This window comes from Narcine bancroftii, chromosome 3 (assembly GCF_036971445.1).
Source record: "Narcine bancroftii isolate sNarBan1 chromosome 3, sNarBan1.hap1, whole genome shotgun sequence".
Lineage (NCBI taxonomy): Eukaryota > Metazoa > Chordata > Chondrichthyes > Torpediniformes > Narcinidae > Narcine > Narcine bancroftii.
Window position 1 is genome coordinate 288,251,495 of NC_091471.1, and position 12,872 is coordinate 288,264,366.

The following is a 12,872-nucleotide window of genomic DNA, read 5'->3' on the forward strand; positions in this document are numbered from 1 at the left end:
TTTTCCTCCTTTGCCTTTTGTCAGTGAGGTGGGCTCTGCGGTCTTCTTCAAAGGAGGTTGCTGTCCGCCAAACTGTGAGGCGCCAAGATGCACGATTTGAGGCGATATCAGCCCACTGGCGGTGGTCAATGTGGCAGGCACCAAGAGATTTCTTTAGGCAGTCCTTGTACCTTTTCTTTGGTGCACCTCTGTCACGGTGGCCAGTGGAGAGCTCGCCATATAACACGATCTTGGGAAGGCGATGGTCCTCCATTCTGGAGACATGACCCACCCAGCGCAGCTGGATCTTCAGCAGCGTGGACTCGATGCTGTCGACCTCTGCCTCTCGAGTACTTCGACGTTAGGGATGAAAGCGCTCCAATGGATGTTGAGGATGGAGCGGAGACAACGCTGGTGGAAGCGTTCTAGGAACCGTAGGTGATGCCGGTAGAGGACCCATGATTCGGAGCCGAACAGGAGTGTGGGTATGACAACGGCTCTGTATACGCTTATAGCGTATAGGCTGAAGTAATCAGAGAACAAATCACTGATCACTCTCTGAACACAACATGCCTCCTCTCTTTTTATGTTAAAATCCTGACCTTGCTTGTTCAATCCATCACGTCCCTTATCTTGGCTACAAACCGGTCCTTAGCCTGCCACCATTATTGCTTATTTACTTACCTAATCGTGTCTCAAACCACATGCCCTGTCAATTTCTGCCACTATTATCTTTTACCCCCTCCCTCCCCATCCTCTGTCTTGTCAAGTTCTTATCGCATGTTGCACCTCACTTCCCGTAGGATTACTAATCCTGGTTACGCAGGAATAGTAATCCTGGTTACGCAGGATTACTAATCCTGGTTGCGCAGGAATACTAATCCTGGTTGCGCAGGATTACTAATCCTGGTTGCGCAGGAATACTAATCCTGGTTGCGCAGGAATACTAATCCTGGTTGCGCAGGAATACTAATCCTGGTTGCGCAGGAATACTAATCCTGGTTGCGCAGGAATACTAATCCTGGTTGCGCAGGAATACTAATCCTGGTTGCGCAGGAATACTAATCCTGGTTACGCAGGATTACTAATCCTGGTTGCGCAGGAATACTAATCCTGGTTGCGCAGGAATACTAATCCTGGTTGCGCAGGAATACTAATCCTGGTTGTGCAGGATTACTAATCCTGGTTACGCAGGAATACTAATTGGATACATATGGTTGCAGTTAGATACAAAGTAAATTTTTAAAAGTAGAGAGTAGTACAAAAAAGATAATTGTAGTGAAACAAAGTTAAATGTAAAAGGTAATTGTTTAAGAGTACAGAATAAATGTTTCCATAACACCCTCCACCAAACGTCCTCCTGGACACCCTTCACCCCATCCCAGACCCCCAACACTTTGGCATTCCCAATCAATGTTGAGGAGGTTGAAATGAACTCAGCAGTCACGCTGCATCTATAGAAAATATTTGGGCACAAGGAAGTCCGCGGATGCCTTTCACTTCCAATGGATTCTGCGGGACCTGCTGAGTTTCTCCAGCGTACCCGTGTACCGCACCGGAGCCCAGCAGCTGCAGACTTCTCTAGTTCCATTGCAACTGGATGGGGGAGATTGTCAGGTGGAGTCTGGCCGATCATATTCGGATCAGAACCGTCCCCGCGCAGAGGAGGAAGTTCCGCAGCGGGAACCAAGTGAAAACCTACAGCAGTCCCACGAAGTGGCAACTTGGGGAGGAGTCTGGGCTTTTATAAGCCCCGGGGAGGCGTTGAAGGCGGCCAGATGCAGCGATTGAGTGAGAGGAGGTGAACAGCCCTTGAAGCCGATTTCCAGATTAGAGGCACCGCCTGCAGAAGTTTGGGGTGATCACCCTCTCGCTGGGCACGGAGGACAGGGGGGGATTTGCGCGCTTTTCAACCACGGTGAGTTCACAATTGATACAGGAAGACTCGGGGCCAGAAGGTAGATGAGGTGTGAGATGTTGGCTTCAGTTTCCTGTCGGCGCACGGCCGCAATTTGCTCTTTATTCTCTTCCACTTTGATATCTCTGATCCCTGGATCCACAGCGTATTTCGGTTTATGATCTGCACACCAAGCCAAGTTACGCCCTTCCTTCCCCTCAAACACTTCTGGTCAGCTTCACTGGGTGTCCGGTCTGATTCACTGGGTCCCCACAGACTGGCCTGGTTCACTGGGTGTCAGATCTGGTTCACTGGGTCCCCTCAGACTGGCCTGGTTCACTGGGTGTCAGATCTGGTTCACTGGGTCCCCTCAGACTGGCCTGGTTCACTGGGTGTCAGATCTGGTTCACTGGGTCCCCACAGACCAGCTTGGTTCACTGGGTGTCAGATCTAGTTCACTGGGTCCCCACAGACTGGCCTGGTTCACTGGGTGTCAGATCTGGTTCACTGGGTGTGATAGTACAGATCTATCACCAATGTGTATAGTGTATATAGTTACAGTATCTAGACTGTGTTTACAGCGATTGGCTGAGAGCTTAGCCACGCCTACTGTCTGGGCCTTAAAGGGTTGTGTCCCTAGCCAGGTCGGATCATTCCGGACTGGTCGGCCACCTGTGAAGAGCTCCTGTCTTTTGCTAATAAAAGCCTTGGTTTGGATCAACAAGTCTTTGATTCTTTCGATGAGCTCTACACTGGGTCCCCACAGACCGACCTGGTTCACTGGGTGTCAGATCTGGTTCACTGGGTCCCCACAGACTGGCCTGGTTCACTGAGTGTCCGATCTGGTTCACTGGGTCCCCACAGACTGGCCTGGTTCACTGGGTGTCCGGTCTGGTTCACTGGGTCCCCACAGACTGGTCTAGTTCACTGGGTGTCAGAACTGGTTCACTGGGTCCTCACAGACCGGCCTGGTTCACTGAGTGTCCGATCTGGTTCACTGGGTCCCCACAGACTGGCCTGGTTCACTCAGTGTCTGATCTAGTTCACTGGGTATCCACAGTCTGATCTAGTTCACTGGGTGTCCACAGTCTAGCCTGGTTCACTGGGTGTCCACAGACTGGCCTGGTTCACTGAGTGTCTGATCTAGTTCACTGGGTGTCCACAGTCTGACCTGGTTCACTGGGCGTCCACAGATTTTCAATTCACAACTGATCCTTTATTACTCAAGGGCCTACTGATCTGTGGTAAACTTGCTTTTGGTTGCTATTTTTACTCTTCTAATTTTCCTTCTGTTAGGTTTACTTGGATGCATGCTGGGTTTCAGTAGAATGGGCACTGAAACCCTGGGAGTTGCCCTTCAGTGGGTTATCCAGTGTGCCTTAGTCCATCGCAAAACACCTTCAGTCAGTAGATGGATCAAGAGTAGAAGGAAATAGGAACAGGAGCAGGGCACCTGGCCATTTGAAAGGATTGGTTGATCAACCCAAGGCTTCAACCTTTCTTTATACAAGTTCCCTTTTGCCCTCAATTTTCAGGGATGCAAACACTCCCTCCAGGTGAAGCGACAATTAATTTGTACTTCCAATGGAGGAGAGAGCATTCACTGCTCATAATGTGTTTCTTGTCAGTGTTTAATGTCAGTGTTAAGTTTTTTTTACACAGAGTAGTGGGTGCCTGGAACACATTGCCAGAGATGGTAGTGGTGGCTGGTACAATAGGGCCATTTAAAAGACAGGCACATGGATGCATAGAAAAAAAAGGGTTATGAATGTGAAGTTTAGATTGTTGAGTAGGTTTATATAAGTCAACATAACATTGTGGGCTGAAGGGCCTGCATTGTGCTGTAATGTCTGTTTTCTACATAAGCTTAAGCAACAGCATCTGAAGTTAGGCAGGATAAATTTCACATTCAAGATTAAGTTTATTATCATTAGACTGGTGGACACACACACACACACATACACACCATATAATAATCACATATATGATTTAAAGAAAATATAAATTATGGATGTTTTTGGATGACTTACTTGGTTATAGAATAACCATTTAACCACTTACAGCACAGAACAGGCCAGTTCGGCCCTACTAGTCCATGCCGTAACAAATCCCCACCCTCCTAGTCCCACTGACCACCACCCGGTCCATACCCCTCCAGTCCTCTCCTCTCCATGTAACTATCCAGTCTTTCCTTAAATGTAACCAATGATCCAGCCTCAACCACGTCTTCTGGAAACTCATTCCACATCCCTATCACCCTTTGCGCAAAGAAATTTCCCCTCATGTTCCCCTTATAATTCTCCCCCTTCAAACTTAAACCATGCCCTCTAGTTTGAATCTCCCCCACTCTTAATTGAAAAAGCCTATCCACGTTTACTCTGTCGGTCCCTTTTAAAATCTTAAACACCTCTATCAAGTCCCCCCTCAAATCTTCTACGCTCCAGAGAAAAAAGCCCTATTCTGCACAACCTTTCCCTGTAACTCAAACCTTGAAATCTTGTCAACATTCTCGTGAACCTTCTCTGCACTCTCCCTATTTTGTTTATATCTTTCCTATAATTTGGTGACCAAAACTGTACACAGTACTCCAAATTTGACCTCACCAATGCCTTGTACAATTTCATCATAACCTTTCTACTCTTGAATTCAATACTCCGATTTATGAAGGCCAACATTCCAAATGCCTTCTTCACCACACTATCTACCTGAGTATCAGCCTTGAGGGTACTATTTACCATCACTCCTAAATCTCTTTGTTGCTCTGCACATCTCAATAGCCTACCATTTAATGTATATGACCTATTGAGATTTGCCTTTCCAAAATGTAACACCTCACACTTATCTGTATTAAATTCCATCAGCCATTTCTCAGCCCACACCTCCAGCCTTCCTAAATCACCATTTAATCTACGGTAATCTTTCTCACTGTCCACAACACCACCAGTCTTTGTATCATCTGCAAACTTGCTTATCCAATTCTCCACCCCTACTTCCAGATCGTTAATATATATAACAAACAATAGTGGACCCAGGACCGATCCCTGAGGAATTCCACTAGTCACCGGCCTCCAATTGGACAAACAATTTTCTACCACTACTCTCTGACACCTCCCATCCAACCATTGCTGAATCCATTTCACTACCTCCTTATTTATACCTAATGCCTCCACCTTTTTTCCTAACCTCCTGTGGGGAACTTTGTCAAAAGCTTTACTAAAGTCTAAATAGACAACATCCACAGCTTTCCCTTCATCAAACTTTTTTGTAACCCCCTCGAAAAACTCAATCAGGTTTGTCAAGTATGATCTACCCCTGACAAAACCATGCTGATTACTCCCTATCAATCCCTGTACCTCCAAATATTTGTAAATACCATCCATCAGAACACTTTCCATCAACTTGCCCATCACAGACATCAGACTCATGGGCCTATAATTCCCAGGTTTACATTTGGACCCTTTCTTAAACAGCGGAATCACATGCGCCACCCTCCAATCCTTTGGCACTACCCCCGTGACCAGTGACATCCTAAATATCTCTGTTAATGGCCCCACTATCTGTCCACAAGCCTCCCTGAGTGTCCTTGGGAATATTTTGTCCAGTCTCGGATATTTATCCACCTTTATCTTTTTCAACACAGCCATCACTACCTCCTCGGTTATCCTTATATGCTTCATGACCTCCCCACTATTTTTCTTTACTTCAACTGGTTCAATATATTTTTTTTCCCTAGTGAATACCGAGGCAAAGAAATCATTCAAAATTTCCCCCATTTCCTCTGACTTCTCACTCAGCCTACCCTCACTATCTACAAGGGGTCCAATTTTATCCCTCACTAATCTTTTACTTTTAATGTACTTATAGAAACCCTTTGGATTTATTTTTACTCTGTCTGCCAAAGCCTCTTTGTGCCTTTTTTTGGCCTTTCTAATTTCTTTCTTAAGATTCCTTCTACACTCCTTGTAGTCCTCCTTCAAACTCTCAGCTCCCTGCTCGTTATACCTCTTGTACACCTCCCTTTTTCTCCTAACCAAATTTTCAATATTCCTCAAAAACCAAGCTTCCCTATGACTTCCAGCCTTTCCTTTGATCCTCACTGGGACATATCTACTCTGTACCCTCAAAATTTCTTTTTTGAATATCCTCCATTTTTCATTTACATCCTTACCTGAAAATATCCTGTCCCACTCAATACTCCCCAAATCCCTTCTTATTCCTTCGAAATTTGCTCTTCTCCAATCCAGAACCTCAACTTTAGGCCCCTCCTTGTTTTTCCCTAAAACTACCCGAAAACTAACAGCGTTATGATCACTAGACCCAATTTGTTCACCAACATTAATGTCCGATACCTGACCTATATTCTCTAACAGGAGATCTAGTATTACACCGTCCAGAATCGGTTCTTCTACTAATTGATTTAGAAAACAATCTTGAACAATTTAATGAACTCTAGCCCATCCAGCCCTCTAACTGTATGGGTATCCCAATCAATGTGAGGGAAGTTAAAATCTCCCATGATCACTACCTTATGATTCTCACACATATACGTTATCTCCCTACAAATTTGTTCCTCTAATTTTCTTGGCCCATTTGGTGGTCTGTAATACACCCCTATTAGCACCGTCATGCCTCCTTCACCCCTCAATTCCATCCAAACAGCCTCACTGGATGATCCCTCCAGACCATCCTGCCACCTCACGGCAGTAATGTCCTCCTTAACAAGCAGAGCAACTCCTCCCCCTTTTTTACCCCTTGCTCTATCACATCTAAAACAATTGTATCCTGGAATATTAAGTTGCCAGTCCTGCCCCTCCTGTAGCCAGGTCTCACTAATTGTCACAATATCATGACCCCAAGTATCTGTCCATGCTCTAAGCTCATCTACCTTGTTCACTATGCTTCTTGCATTAAAATATATGCATTTCAGAGAATGACCCTCACATATATTCTCTTTTCTACCTTTTACCCTAATCTCCATCCTACCTTTGTTATCGTTATTATTCCTATCTAGGTGGCCATGCTCCCTTGACACTGCTCTCACACTCTGTTCCCCACCCCCCTGCCAAACTAGTTTAAACCTTCCCCCACAGCTCTAGCAAATCTGCTTGCCAGCACATTGGTCCCCCTCCAGTTCAAGTGGAGTCCGTCCCTTTTGTACAGGTCCGACCTTCCCCAGAAGAGATCCCAATGATTCAGAAATCTTATCCCTTGCCCCCTGCACCATCTCTTTAGCCACGCATTCATCCTCCACATCCTCCTATTTCTACCCTCTCTAGAGCGTGGCACCAGCAGCAATCCAGAGATAACTACCTTGGAGGTCCTGTTTTTTAACTTCCTACCTAATTCCACATAATCCTGTTTCAGGACCTCATACCCACTTCTAACTAAGTTATTGGTCCCCACATGGACCACGACTTCTGGCTGTTCTCCTTCCCCTTGCAGAATGCTATGAACTCGATCAGAGATATCCCTGACCCTGGCACCAGACCAACCTGGATCCCCGATCTCGTCCCACAAACCTTCTATCTGTCCCTCTGACTAATGAGTCCCCAACTACAAGTATCCTGTTCTTATCCCTCATTCCCTTCTGAACCTCAGGGGCAGCCCCTGTGCCAGAGACCTGACCCCCACGACTAGTTCATCTATTCATCAATCTCACAACCTGCAGGAAGAAGCTATTTCCCAGCCTGTCACCCTGATTTTGATGCTTCTGTATCTCCTTCTTGAATATTATAGGACAAAGATACTGTGTACTGGATGGAAGGGATGTTCTGTAATTCTTTGAGCCTTCACTCGTGGTGAATGTGGGCAGTAGAGGAAAAGGAGACCCCAGTGATCATCTCGGCCATTCTGATGATCCTCTGTATTTTCAGCTACCATACCACGCAATGATGCAGCCAAACTGAACGCTCATGCAGATGCGAGCTGGTAGCCTTGCCCTCCTCAACCTCCTTAGGAAGTGTGGGTGTTGCTGCGCTTTCCTGACAAATGACTGCATGTTGTGCATCCAGCGGAGGTTGTCCATTATGTGCACACCAAGGAAGGTTGTGCTCTCCACACTCTGATGGAGCCATTGATGTGTGGTAGAGAACAGTCAACCTTTGTTCTCCTGAAGTCCACAATCATCTCCCTTTGCCTGCCCACATTGAGAGTCGGGTTGTTCTCACACCATTTTATGAGCCTCCTCTCTCTAAGCTGACTCATCATTATTGCCAATGAGACCAACTGCTATTGTACTATCTGATTGTGGAAGAACTGGTTAGTTCAAGAAAAAGGTTGTCAGCGTCCAAGGTTCTCTCTCTCTCTCTCTCTCTCTCCCTCCCCCCTCCTCCACATTTACTGACTCCAGCATTCTTTTTGATTTCCAGTCTCCAGGGACTGAACTTTGTACCTCACAATTCCCGCCTTGCTTTATTTCCTTATTACTCATTTATTTCCTTTTACATACAGAACACAGATGCTGGAAAAGCTCAGTGGGTCGGTCAGAACAAAGTATAAGCTGATATTTCAGGTCGAGGCACTGAAACCCACTGAATTCCTTGCCCATTCTGTTTTTTGTTCCAGATTCCAATGTCAATGTGAGTTTATTGTCACATTCATAAGTACAGCTCTCAGATGCACTGTAATTCTGTCTATTTTCTTTAGTTTAGTTAGATCAGCTGTGATTAGCAAAGTCTTCACCACCGTCTCAGCAAATACCACCACTGTTTGCATCACAGTCTCTCAACAGATTGCGTTCTGCTGCGGAGTCCCACCGAGATGCACTGTAATTCTGTCTATTTTCTTTAGTTTAGTTAGATCAGCTGTGATTAGCAAAGTCTTCACCACCGTCTCAGCAAATACCACCACTGTTTGCATCACAGTCTCTCAACAGATTGCGTTCTGCTGCGGAGTCCCACCGAGATGCACTGTAATTCTGTCTATTTTCTTTAGTTTAGTTAGATCAGCTGTGATTAGCAAAGTCTTCACCACCGTCTCAGCAAATACCACCACTGTTTGCATCACAGTCTCTCAACAGATTGCGTTCTGCTGCGGAGTCCCACCGAGATGCACTGTAATTCTGTCTATTTTCTTTAGTTTAGTTAGATCAGCTGTGATTAGCAAAGTCTTCACCACCGTCTCAGCAAATACCACCACTGTTTGCATCACAGTCTCTCAACAGATTGCGTTCTGCTGCGGAGTCCCACCGAGATGCACTGTAATTCTGTCTATTTTCTTTAGTTTAGTTAGATCAGCTGTGATTAGCAAAGTCTTCACCACCGTCTCAGCAAATACCACCACTGTTTGCATCACAGTCTCTCAACAGATTGCGTTCTGCTGCGGAGTCCCACCGAGATGCACTGTAATTCTGTCTATTTTCTTTAGTTTAGTTAGATCAGCTGTGATTAGCAAAGTCTTCACCACCGTCTCAGCAAATACCACCACTGTTTGCATCACAGTCTCTCAACAGATTGCGTTCTGCTGCGGAGTCCCACCGAGATGCACTGTAATTCTGTCTATTTTCTTTAGTTTAGTTAGATCAGCTGTGATTAGCAAAGTCTTCACCACCGTCTCAGCAAATACCACCACTGTTTGCATCACAGTCTCTCAACAGATTGCGTTCTGCTGCGGAGTCCCACCGAGATGCACTGTAATTCTGTCTATTTTCTTTAGTTTAGTTAGATCAGGTGTGATTAGCAAAGTCTTCACCACCGTCTCAGCAAATACCACCACTGTTTGCATCACAGTCTCTCAACAGATTGCGTTCTGCTGCGGAGTCCCACCGAGATGCACTGTAATTCTGTCTATTTTCTTTAGTTTAGTTAGATCAGCTGTGATTAGCAAAGTCTTCACCACCGTCTCAGCAAATACCACCACTGTTTGCATCACAGTCTCTCAACAGATTGCGTTCTGCTGCGGAGTCCCACCGAGATGCACTGTAATTCTGTCTATTTTCTTTAGTTTAGTTAGATCAGCTGTGATTAGCAAAGTCTTCACCACCGTCTCAGCAAATACCACCACTGTTTGCATCACAGTCTCTCAACAGATTGCGTTCTGCTGCGGAGTCCCACCGAGATGCACTGTAATTCTGTCTATTTTCTTTAGTTTAGTTAGATCAGCTGTGATTAGCAAAGTCTTCACCACCGTCTCAGCAAATACCACCACTGTTTGCATCACAGTCTCTCAACAGATTGCGTTCTGCTGCGGAGTCCCACCGAGATGCACTGTAATTCTGTCTATTTTCTTTAGTTTAGTTAGATCAGCTGTGATTAGCAAAGTCTTCACCACCGTCTCAGCAAATACCACCACTGTTTGCATCACAGTCTCTCAACAGATTGCGTTCTGCTGCGGAGTCCCACCGAGATGCACTGTAATTCTGTCTATTTTCTTTAGTTTAGTTAGATCAGCTGTGATTAGCAAAGTCTTCACCACCGTCTCAGCAAATACCACCACTGTTTGCATCACAGTCTCTCAACAGATTGCGTTCTGCTGCGGAGTCCCACCGAGATGCACTGTAATTCTGTCTATTTTCTTTAGTTTAGTTAGATCAGCTGTGATTAGCAAAGTCTTCACCACCGTCTCAGCAAATACCACCACTGTTTGCATCACAGTCTCTCAACAGATTGCGTTCTGCTGCGGAGTCCCACCGAGATGCACTGTAATTCTGTCTATTTTCTTTAGTTTAGTTAGATCAGCTGTGATTAGCAAAGTCTTCACCACCGTCTCAGCAAATACCACCACTGTTTGCATCACAGTCTCTCAACAGATTGCGTTCTGCTGCGGAGTCCCACCGAGATGCACTGTAATTCTGTCTATTTTCTTTAGTTTAGTTAGATCAGGTGTGATTAGCAAAGTCTTCACCACCGTCTCAGCAAATACCACCACTGTTTGCATCACAGTCTCTCAACAGATTGCGTTCTGCTGCGGAGTCCCACCGAGATGCACTGTAATTCTGTCTATTTTCTTTAGTTTAGTTAGATCAGCTGTGATTAGCAAAGTCTTCACCACCGTCTCAGCAAATACCACCACTGTTTGCATCACAGTCTCTCAACAGATTGCGTTCTGCTGCGGAGTCCCACCGAGATGCACTGTAATTCTGTCTATTTTCTTTAGTTTAGTTAGATCAGCTGTGATTAGCAAAGTCTTCACCACCGTCTCAGCAAATACAACCACTGTTTGCATCACAGTCTCTCAACAGATTGCGTTCTGCTGCGGAGTCCCACCGAGATGCACTGTAATTCTGTCTATTTTCTTTAGTTTAGTTAGATCAGCTGTGATTAGCAAAGTCTTCACCACCGTCTCAGCAAATACCACCACTGTTTGCATCACAGTCTCTCAACAGATTGCGTTCTGCTGCGGAGTCCCACCGAGATGCACTGTAATTCTGTCTATTTTCTTTAGTTTAGTTAGATCAGCTGTGATTAGCAAAGTCTTCACCACCGTCTCAGCAAATACCACCACTGTTTGCATCACAGTCTCTCAACAGATTGCGTTCTGCTGCGGAGTCCCACCGAGATGCACTGTAATTCTGTCTATTTTCTTTAGTTTAGTTAGATCAGCTGTGATTAGCAAAGTCTTCACCACCGTCTCAGCAAATACCACCACTGTTTGCATCACAGTCTCTCAACAGATTGCGTTCTGCTGCGGAGTCCCACCGAGATGCACTGTAATTCTGTCTATTTTCTTTAGTTTAGTTAGATCAGCTGTGATTAGCAAAGTCTTCACCACCGTCTCAGCAAATACCACCACTGTTTGCATCACAGTCTCTCAACAGATTGCGTTCTGCTGCGGAGTCCCACCGAGATGCACTGTAATTCTGTCTATTTTCTTTAGTTTAGTTAGATCAGCTGTGATTAGCAAAGTCTTCACCACCGTCTCAGCAAATACCACCACTGTTTGCATCACAGTCTCTCAACAGATTGCGTTCTGCTGCGGAGTCCCACCGAGATGCACTGTAATTCTGTCTATTTTCTTTAGTTTAGTTAGATCAGCTGTGATTAGCAAAGTCTTCACCACCGTCTCAGCAAATACCACCACTGTTTGCATCACAGTCTCTCAACAGATTGCGTTCTGCTGCGGAGTCCCACCGAGATGCACTGTAATTCTGTCTATTTTCTTTAGTTTAGTTAGATCAGCTGTGATTAGCAAAGTCTTCACCACCGTCTCAGCAAATACCACCACTGTTTGCATCACAGTCTCTCAACAGATTGCGTTCTGCTGCGGAGTCCCACCGAGATGCACTGTAATTCTGTCTATTTTCTTTAGTTTAGTTAGATCAGCTGTGATTAGCAAAGTCTTCACCACCGTCTCAGCAAATACCACCACTGTTTGCATCACAGTCTCTCAACAGATTGCGTTCTGCTGCGGAGTCCCACCGAGATGCACTGTAATTCTGTCTATTTTCTTTAGTTTAGTTAGATCAGCTGTGATTAGCAAAGTCTTCACCACCGTCTCAGCAAATACCACCACTGTTTGCATCACAGTCTCTCAACAGATTGCGTTCTGCTGCGGAGTCCCACCGAGAACATCACCTGCCCCTCTGCCTCCATGGATACTGCCATGCCACGGAGTTCATCCTGCAGTTTAGAGTTAAACTAGAAAGTCTGCAGATGCTGGGATTGAGTGCAATACCCAACCATGCCGGAGAAACTCAGCAGTGGTCGCAGGAAGTAGTGGGTCACCCACGTTTTGGTCCTGGGCTTTTCATCAGGTGTAAGCAAAAACAGACTGATGCTTGAATATCAAGGTGGTGAGGAGAGGAAGGGGCGGGGGGGGGGGGCAGGGAGCACAGGTTAACAGGATACAGATGGGAGGGTCGAGGAGAAAAAAAGTTGAGGTGATATGGAGGGAGTAGCCCTCTAAATGGAGAGGGAAGGGAAGGGGTGGGGAACTGGGGGAGAGGAGACGTAGGGAAGTAGAGCGACTCAGGGAAGGGGTCAGCGGAAAATGGAGAAGTCGATGTATCTTTATATTTGTACACTGTTTGACCTGCTGAGTTTCTCCAGCATTGTGTTTT

The 12,872-nt window shown here is 45.7% G+C and overlaps 1 protein-coding gene across 1 annotated transcript in view; it reads left to right on the top strand.

Moving 5' to 3' along the window:
• Positions 1-1,665: 1,665 nt before the first annotated feature.
• The window catches only part of LOC138758918 (procathepsin L-like), a 39,689-nt gene continuing 28,482 nt past the window's right edge, over positions 1,666-12,872 (top strand). The window contains exon 1 of the mRNA XM_069928535.1: positions 1,666-1,897. The gene's annotated coding sequence lies outside the window, so the exon portion shown is untranslated. The remainder of the gene's footprint in view (positions 1,898-12,872) is intronic.